Source organism: Aplysia californica, unplaced genomic scaffold (assembly GCF_000002075.1).
Source record: "Aplysia californica isolate F4 #8 unplaced genomic scaffold, AplCal3.0 scaffold00777, whole genome shotgun sequence".
Classification (NCBI taxonomy): Eukaryota; Metazoa; Mollusca; class Gastropoda; order Aplysiida; family Aplysiidae; genus Aplysia; species Aplysia californica.
This window is the reverse complement of record NW_004798047.1, coordinates 290,294-299,536: the sequence shown is the minus strand read 5'-3', so window position 1 is coordinate 299,536 and position 9,243 is coordinate 290,294. Positions and strand designations below refer to the sequence as shown.

General features: G+C 39.1%; 1 protein-coding gene across 1 annotated transcript in view; it reads left to right on the top strand.

Moving 5' to 3' along the window:
• Nucleotides 1-167: 167 nt before the first annotated feature.
• LOC101851768 (transmembrane protein 45B) overlaps nt 168-9,243 on the top strand; it is a gene marked incomplete in the record, with an annotated part of 24,102 nt that continues 15,026 nt past the window's right edge. The window contains 1 exon segment of the mRNA XM_013088632.1: nt 168-464.

Sequence of the window (9,243 nt, the reverse complement as noted above, 5' to 3'; positions counted from 1 at the left end):
TAGAGAGAGAGAGAGAGAGAGAGAGAGAGAGAGAGAGATTCCATTTAGTGTCTATGTATGTTACGAATGCGTATACTGTATACTTTTGCGTGCTTGCGTGTCTTCCTACATACATGCAAGTATTGCAAGTAGGTCAAAGTCACTATGGAGCTCCCGTACGTGGTGCCCGGTGCTGTGTCAACAAATGGGCGGCAGGCAACACGACTCGGGAGAAAAGAGCACGTACCAGTTCCCCCTTCGCTGTCCTGGTCGTTGTGGTCGAACGCACAGCAACAGTGGTAGTAGACACGAGACACACCGCGCCAGTGAGGTGGTGGTTGTTGGGGGTAAAGTCAGCAAGCAACCCGTGTACTTTTTGCCACTATTTTGCCGAGCGTGTCTATGGGACCACGGGTTTTCGTGCGCGCACACAGGCCACGATTTATTGACCTGTAGGTTCACATTCCACGGGCGACCCGAACAAGGTAAAATAAAAGTCGACTGAATTTGTTTTATTTTGTGCTTTTTTTTTTTTTTTGTGTTCACTATCATTATGGGATTATTTCTGTATCATTTTTATATACATCTAGATCTAGATCTAACTGTACAAGAGAACTTAACTTTACATCAAATACTTACAATGGAAAAAGTCGAAATTGTACTTCGCCTATTTAGAAATAACATGCTCTATTTACTCGGCCTGATTACTCTCCCCAAAAACCTTTAACACACTTCGTGCGAGCAATGGTTCTTGACATCGAGCTTGGGGTGGGTGTGACTTATGACTGATACCAGCAGACTAATAGTCTTAACTATGACAGGGAAATCCAGTCTTTTTTAAGTTTTATGTAAGCCACTGGCTTTTGATTCAATTTGCTTTATTTATTGTGCAGTTTCTTTTATTGTTCAAATAAGTCGTCTCAAAGTGCTTGTAATCCACAACTGTAAGTCGAAAACTTTCAAGTGACAGCTAAAGGCGCTGATCTCGAACTCCAGAATAGGTTTCAAATCTAGACATAGAGGTCTCACATTTCTTTTTCTAAACAAGAAATGTGTTGGAATTTTACTTTTTTTACTTTCTTTTGGTTGAACTGGATTTACTGACAGACATAACGAGGACCTCTAAAGTTGTTTTTTTGTTTGTTTGTTGCATTTTTTTCCTTCGATAATATATATCGACCGTATCGAAATGTATCTACGGCGATGGGCTGATGGATATTATGTTGTCGGGACTTAGATTTAGATCACACCACAATTTAACACGAAAGTAAATTTTCTAAATTATCCGGTAGCTGATAATAAATCATATAAAGAAAGCTGTCATCTATTCTATTCTGGCTTTTTCACATATTGTTGTCAGAAATCCTCTGCAAAGTTCCCCATCAGACTTCACTGAATGAAAAATTAATCACACGTGTAGATGCCCCAGGTCGTTGTATAATGGTTTGGGTCTTCGCTGTTGTTGAAAAGAGACGCGAGTTCGATTCCCGACTGTGGAAATCTATTAAATCGACTGCCTCCGCCTTTCTACTGGAATGCTGTATCCCAATCCTATGTTGACCCCAGTAAACGAGATTGAAGCAAGCTGCCTCTTTACGAGCTAACCATCAATTAAGCAAGCTCATATTATTTGTGCAAGCTTGAAAGAGACAAAACTATTTTTTAGTAATAAATAGGAACATTTGCTTTTTCTTTTTATAAGTTATTATAGGTTTGGCACAGTAGTGGGTAGAATTATGATGATGGTATAATAATGATGATGATGATAATAATAATAATAATAGTAGTAGTAGTAGTAGTAGTAGTAGTAGTAGTAGTAGTAGTAGTAGTAAAAGACGTATTGTGATAATAGAAACTGAAATAATTTTAGCTGGCATTTGAATGAATAAAAATATGTGATCTCTCTTAAACACTACTGGGTAAAGCATTCCTGATCTTGGATGGCGTACGATTAATGTTGTTTCCTCCATTGTTATTTAAGTTTCATTAATGGTAAAGGAAATTTATTTTTGTCCGCTGTTAACATTGTTGAAATTATAGTTTTGTGAAAATAAAATTGGAGTTATTCGGAAAGGATTTCCGAAGAGGGCCGGTCGACTAACAACACACAAAAGAGGGGATATTTTGAGCAGGGTATACCCTAACCCTACCCTAACCCTAACCCTAACTCTTGTATAGTTTGCCCAGTGACCTCAGCGTAACTCCTCCCGTTATTAGTCTATAAATTTGGCTCAGGTATGTAGGTATGTGTAGCATTATAGGTAGGCTAAGTAAAATTACAGTTACAGGTTTGATGCAGGTGTGTATGTGGAATTATGATAACGGGGGTGCATTTTCATATAAATTGGGTGGCTTTTTTTTTGCTCACGTGCACGAATTCATTTTATGATAAGGTAATGTAACCTTTTACCTCTTCCGAGGAAAACCGGGAGTACATTTTTAGCTACTTGTTTATATTATTTCCTATTAACATATTATTTGCCTGTCGGGTGTACGCCCCCCCCCCCCCCCAACTTTTACCTTGTAAAATATCGTATTTTATTGTTAGTTTTGCCCTTACCTCAGGGCATTTTCAACTGGACTTGACCCCCCAAAAATGCTAAAAGTTTGGTTGCTTTGGAGGGTATTGAGGGTAAGTTTGAACAAAATATGCTACAATGGATAAGCGTGGCAAAAGTAACCTGCCTGAAATTGCTCAAAGTCAATAATTCTATATTATCAACGGTGAAATTCTCGTTCAAACGAAATATATCACATTGATTAAAGGTCGCAAATGCAACCCACTTGAAATTGCTCAAAGTCAATCATTTTAAGCTATACATCAGAGAGGTAGTTGTTTTATTCAGTGTTCAATGCCATTGGCGCACATCACATAAAACATACACATTTCACAGAAGAGACCTCCGTGAAAACAGAATAAATTATAAATGACATTCATTATATTAGTATCATTTTAAAACTGTTGTGTGTCATTAATATAAAAAAATTAGCATACATAAAGGATATCGAGGTTGAAATTCACGTTCAAACAAACGTTGCCGTGTTGATTAAAGGTGGCAAAAGTAACCTACCTGAAATTGCTCTTTACTTTACTTTTATCCGCCGCTTATACCCTTTTGGGAGTCGCGGGAAGAAAGAGACGTCTCTCTGTCGCCAGCCGGAGAGTTTGGGTCAGGGGGATGCCGTGGGTGTTTAATGTTTCCCTGACTCCATCTATCCAGGTCTTTCTCGGTCGCCCTCTAGCCTTGTTGCCATCAAATTTTTGGAGGTAGGCACGTTGTGCTGGATGGTATGTTGGTAGTCGTAGGAGGTGCCCGAACCATTTGATTTGTTGGTGTTGGATGTGATGCATGACATCATTTGTGCCTACCATTTCTCGGATTACACAGTTTCTAATTTTGTCTCGCCTGGTCTTGTTTACTGCTTTTCTAAGGCATCGCATTTCACATGTTGTAATTCTTTGCGAAATGCGACGCCTTAGAAAAGCAGTAAACAAGACCAGGCGAGACAAAATTAAAAACTGTGTAATCCGAGAAATTGCTCAAAGTCCATAATTCTATCCGTGGATGCCCTTCTCAAAAAAGATACCAAAAAAGAATGCCACTAACCGGCAGTTGTGCATATGTTCTTTTTATATTACGAGTGTGTATTTGAAAGAATTGTTGTATGTTGAATGAGCCGGTATCAATGAAACGTTGATTTGAGCGTGAAGCGCCTAGCTACTCTTATTATTATTATTATTATTATTATTATTATTATTATTATTATTATTATTATTATTATTATTAATTTCAGCTTTTTGGTCACAAATTTTGAGACTTGCTAAGTTGTCAAATCGCTTATTTAGCCTGGGTCTAGATGGAAAGTATCGTCCGAAATCTAACCAACTTACGGTAAAAGTAACATTTTAATTAAGTCTTCTGTCTGAAGCTCACTTGACTTAGTCCGCATATCAGCGGTCTCCACTCTTTATGGGGCTACATAGCTTTTACATTAATTCAAGTACGGACGGAGGGGGGGGGGTTGTTGTCAATCAGTAAAAGCAGCTTAGTGTCGTCGTATGTGATATGCACAGAGTACGCGTAATTAATCTAAAATCGTCGTGCCCCTTCGAGACAAACAGAAATATTTTCTGGCTTTCCAAAGACCACGATTATATATATAAATATACACAACGCGGTGAAATCAGGCGCTCGTACATTTTTGGGCATATCTTAAAGTTTGATCATGTTTTGCTCTTGGAGGAAAAATACCCATCTATCTTGAGTAGAAGTCGAGGTCGCTGGTGTTAAGGGCAAAATTAGCGAGAAAACGCCTGCTAAGGTTTGTTGACTTTCAAATTTAAAGCTTGAGTGTCCTGGGAAACTGCAAATTTACATTTTTGTGCTTTTACTTTTTGTCAATAATATGTTTTAGAATCCATTCAGAAATGTGTTTTAAGTAGACATAAAAGGTGCTGAGCCCATGAAAAGAAAATTGACAATTATTGTCCAAAGGGCGGGAAAATGTCGGTTTCTTCAATTTCATTATTTTGACGAGCACTGCAATAGCACACATATGATGTAAATTAATCGCCAAGTTAATAGAAATGGTGTTACAGACACATTTTGAGCAGTGCTTATAGACCATGTACCTGTCGTGCCCATCGACTATTTCTAGAAATTTGGCGTAACCGAAGCAAAAGCACAGTTTCTACGCTCTTTTTCCAATTTGGCATTATGACGCCAGGTAGAAATTCCTTAATACGAGATGTTCTCCAAACCAGAGATTTCGGCGGTCGACAATGCTCTGTTGAAAATGCCTTCAGTGGTTGAGTGTGTCACGGGCACAATTATAGACTTGTATTATGATATCCAAGACTCTGCACTCTGGCATAATTCCGGTTCACCACGAAGCGCACCATGTTTGAAACCATATATTATACAGGACAAGGAAGGAATGTTGCGCACACAATACTCAACTATAACCAGACTGCTATTTTGTTCTTCATTTGCGCGTTCATGGTGTGAGGTTTTCCTAGAGAGCAAAAAGAGGTGGCCTTGACTGTGTTTGGTCTAGCATAAATCATGATTCAAGCCTATGGTTTCAGAATACATAATACTTGAAACAGGTAGCGATTATGTGGAACTTAAGAGTGCACCACAAGCAAACTTGAAGGTAACGTGCGACAAAACTAACTGATTAGTCCCTCATAACCTACAGACTACGAGGCCAATGGTATTTACGGTCCCTGTACGAGGCTATCAGAAAGACCCAATCCGGAAACAGATAGCGAGCTCCGTCACGCAGACCCCTTTCTAAATAGAGCCACGCCTTGGTGATGAAGGTAATCCGACACAGACATGCCTGCGATGTTAATTGCACGGCATCGTGGTGAAACCAGGCGCTCTTCAAATATATGAAATCGAAGAAAAATGACACCCCCCCCCCCAAACCCCGCTCGTCAGGCAATTTCTGTTGAATTTTAAAAAATCTATGTAAAAATTATTTTTATACTCTACACCTTTTACGCCCTGTAAAAGCACATTCATATCTTCATTTTACTGGAAAAACATTAACCAAGGCATAGCAATTGTAAGCTTCGGAAGTCATTAAACTTTGGCGACCATTTTCTCGCATATTTTATCTCTGACACCAGGCGACCCCCCATCTCCTTCTATAGCAAACATCTCAACTTCAACTCAAGATTGACTGTCATTTTTCCCCCAAAAGCAAGACAAATAAACAGGTTTTAAGATGATATTAATTACTCCCTTTGCTAAAAGATTGACGAACGCATGATTCAATGGCGTCGTGATAAAATTGTACTCTCGTTAACTCTAACTATACGGCGTGCTAGTTCACATGGGACATGGCACCGCTCGGTAGTTTTCGCCCATAACAAAACAAAGCAAAAAAAAAACTACGAAAATCCTGCCAATTCATGTTATCTATAAACAATTAAACTATAGAGTGGAACATTAATTTCTACTCAGTTTTGGCGTTTATTCTATGCAAATTAGTTAAATGAAAGCGGAGTTACAGGAAAATGTATGCTACTGAAGAGTTGGAATACTAAATTGGCCGCATACAAAAGTGAAACTGTATTCCTTTACCATCCGTAATATACTAAGAGTGAAGTTTACCTTAGAGAGCAGATTCGATCTTAAACTTAGACGACTGCAAAAGCCATCTATTTTTGTCGGCTTATGCCAATAAAACACCGATATCCAGGAATCGAAAGCAAGCGTAGTTCGACTTCTCTTCGTGTTTTGTAAAACAGTTTTACTTTTACCCACTTACGCTTACCTGGGTTAGGGGTTGAGGTGAAAAGGTTTTTGTTTTTTTGTTGGGGGGGGGGGGTCTTTTTACTTTGAAAGGCCGTAAAGAGGGTGAAATTAGGCGCCAAGCTATTCTGTCTATGTCATTATCTGTCAGAATACTCCTTCATACTGAGCTGAGCCTCTATTTTCCTTGACAACATTAAAGGGTAGTCCAGTTAGAGTCGGGCGGAAGAGCCTATACTATAGTGCGGTCAAAAATTTGTGGCGCAACTTATCCTCAAATATCTTTCTATCAGGTGAATCAATGTCACCCATATTTTGCACAACATTTTGTATCAATTTGTCTTAACTGAATCATATTTTTCCACAACAATTGAGCCTAGATTTAAAAATTCTTCATAAATTTATATAAAATAGATCTACTACAAATTTCCTTCACGCGGAAAATGGAATAGTTCACACCACTTCCCGCTTTTCACACACATTTAACGTACACATACGGCCTACGTCACAGCTCATGCAGTGACACTTTTTAGTGGTAAAACTAGAATCTAGTAACAAGAAATTAGTTTTATGTGAACACTTTTTTGCACTAAAAGTTCTCAAAATAGGCGTCCAATAAACATACCAAGGTGAGTCAAAAAGTAATGCGAGATCGTTTATAGTTTAAAGAAAAAAGAACAGACTGGCAGCTATCATACCTTAAATTGAAGGGGAGCATCTGAGGATCAGAATTTTATTTCTCAACATAGTCTCCATTTCGTTCAATAGTCACTGTCCACCTTTTAGTAAGTCCTCACATGCCAGCTGCGTAAAACTGAGCAGGTTGGTCGTAGGGGTATAGCAGCAGTCTTGATTTCTCCATCGTTTCCATAGTGTTGACCTCTGAATGGTTCTTTTCTAGGACCGAAAAGGTGGAAGTCTGAAGGAGCGGAAATCCGGAGAATAAGTTGAGTGTGGCAGTGTTTTCCACATAAACGGGGTGATTGTCTCCCTTGTTCTGGTACCCGAATGCAGGCGGGCATTGCCATGGAGAAAAAAAAACTCTTTTCACGTTCAAATTTGGTCTGACTCGTCGAATTATCGCTTTCAGTCGTTTCAATGTTTCAGTGTAGGGTTCAGAATTGACAGTTGCTCCTCGTGGTCAAAAAAATCTGTGAGAAGTACACTATGAACGTCCCAAAGCACAGTTGCCATGATTTGTCCGGCTGACTCCTCGGGATGATGCCTGTCTGACAAGCACATGCGCACCTCTTCCTCTTCTTCCAGTTCATTGTTTACACGTCTGACCCATTTATATACAGTGACAAAATCTAGAGCTTGGTCCTTGTAACATTCTGAAGTCTCTTTTGGATGTTATCCGTGGATTCTCCTTCTAAAACAAGGAAAACAATCACTGATCTTTACCTCTGACAGACCTCCAAAAGGGTAGCCATTTTGATGTGACGGCATTCGTGCCAAAATTAAAGAAACTTGAATTTTAACAGTTTGAGCTCAAAAGTATATAAGCAAGTACTTGTGAACTGAATTTCATTAAATTTGATGCAAAATTTTGCAAAATAACGAACATCTTGTATAACTTTTTGACTCCCCCTAGTAGAAACCACCCACTGGGATTTATTATTAGTATTTATTAAGGAATCTTCTAGAATATAGCTAACAGGTATTTTAAAGACAAATTGATACAAGTCACTGTTCAAAAATTGGAGAGTTAATGTTCGATAGTTGAGGAGATATTTGTCTATGAGATTGCGCCATGAATTGTTGACCGCACTGTAGTCTTTCACCCCAAATACGAAAAAAATGTAATTGTATTAACAATTTGGAATATCTTTCTGACTAAACAAGAAACAGTTATTATTAGCCCAAATCCACTGGTGTCGTAGTGTAAAGGTTATACGCTCCTCCGTAGAATGCAAAAGACCTCAGTTCTATTCCCGTGTACGAAGAATTTTTTTTATCGAGGAGGCTTATCTCGGTCATTCAGTTTGGACGTTGTATCCCTCTCCGTCTTGTTTGGTCCTGGAAGGTTCGGCGGACACCGCTTCCTAAATCATCTAAATTGTGTCGATGCGGATGTAGAACGCCTACATGTAAAAGATTGTCAACCCAAACCCCATGTCTGAAGGTTAGAATTAAATACAAATCATCGGTTGATGAGAATTGACAAACGTAAAAAGAAGTGGTGTGAGTGTGAAGATGGGGGGCGGGGGGCATATAAGAGGGGATGAGAATGGGGAGGGAAGTGGGAGTAAATTCTCAACCGTTATGAGAATCGATCTTATTTGCGTTCGCATCATTCCATGAAACAAAAACGAACTCGAACAGTTTGCCTCGACAAGTGCTCAACCCACACCGGGCCAGACTAGAATGGCAAATTCCTTTACACTCGGCACGTCGTGAAAAAATAATTCTGCTCTCTATTTTGATAACAAAAGTCAGAACTCCCACCTGGTGAAGAGTTTGTATTCACGAGCTGGTCCGCTTTGTTCTTTACTGTTTTGTCTTCACAAACTGAGGGTTTTACGGGATGAACTTCATTGTCGGGTAAAAGTATTGCTGCTGTTCTTTATTTATTTAAGTATAGAAGTCCACAGTTTCCCTTTTACTGAATGGGTGGGTGGGTGGTTGGCTGGAGCTCTGGTGTGGTTTGCTCTTTTTTTCCCCCCTCTTTACTATCAAACACCTTTCGTCATTATCCATCACTTCTTTACTTTGTGTATTTCTCTCTAGTAAGTTCTCTAGTCTCCGATACTTATATTATGACCTGAACCTGTTGCAAGTGCCGTACAATCCTTACTAAAATTAAAAGCTAAACCATCAATGAATTTGTTTTAAGTAAGAGAAAGAGCAATTTTCGCAGACTAAAAAAAGAGCAAGCTTGAACGGGTCTAGACAAAGGCCTGCAATCACTCACATTGTATCCAGTCCCATTGTGAGAAGAAGAAGAAGAAGAAGAAGAAGGAGAAGAAGAAGAAGAAGAAGAAGAAGAAGAAGAAGA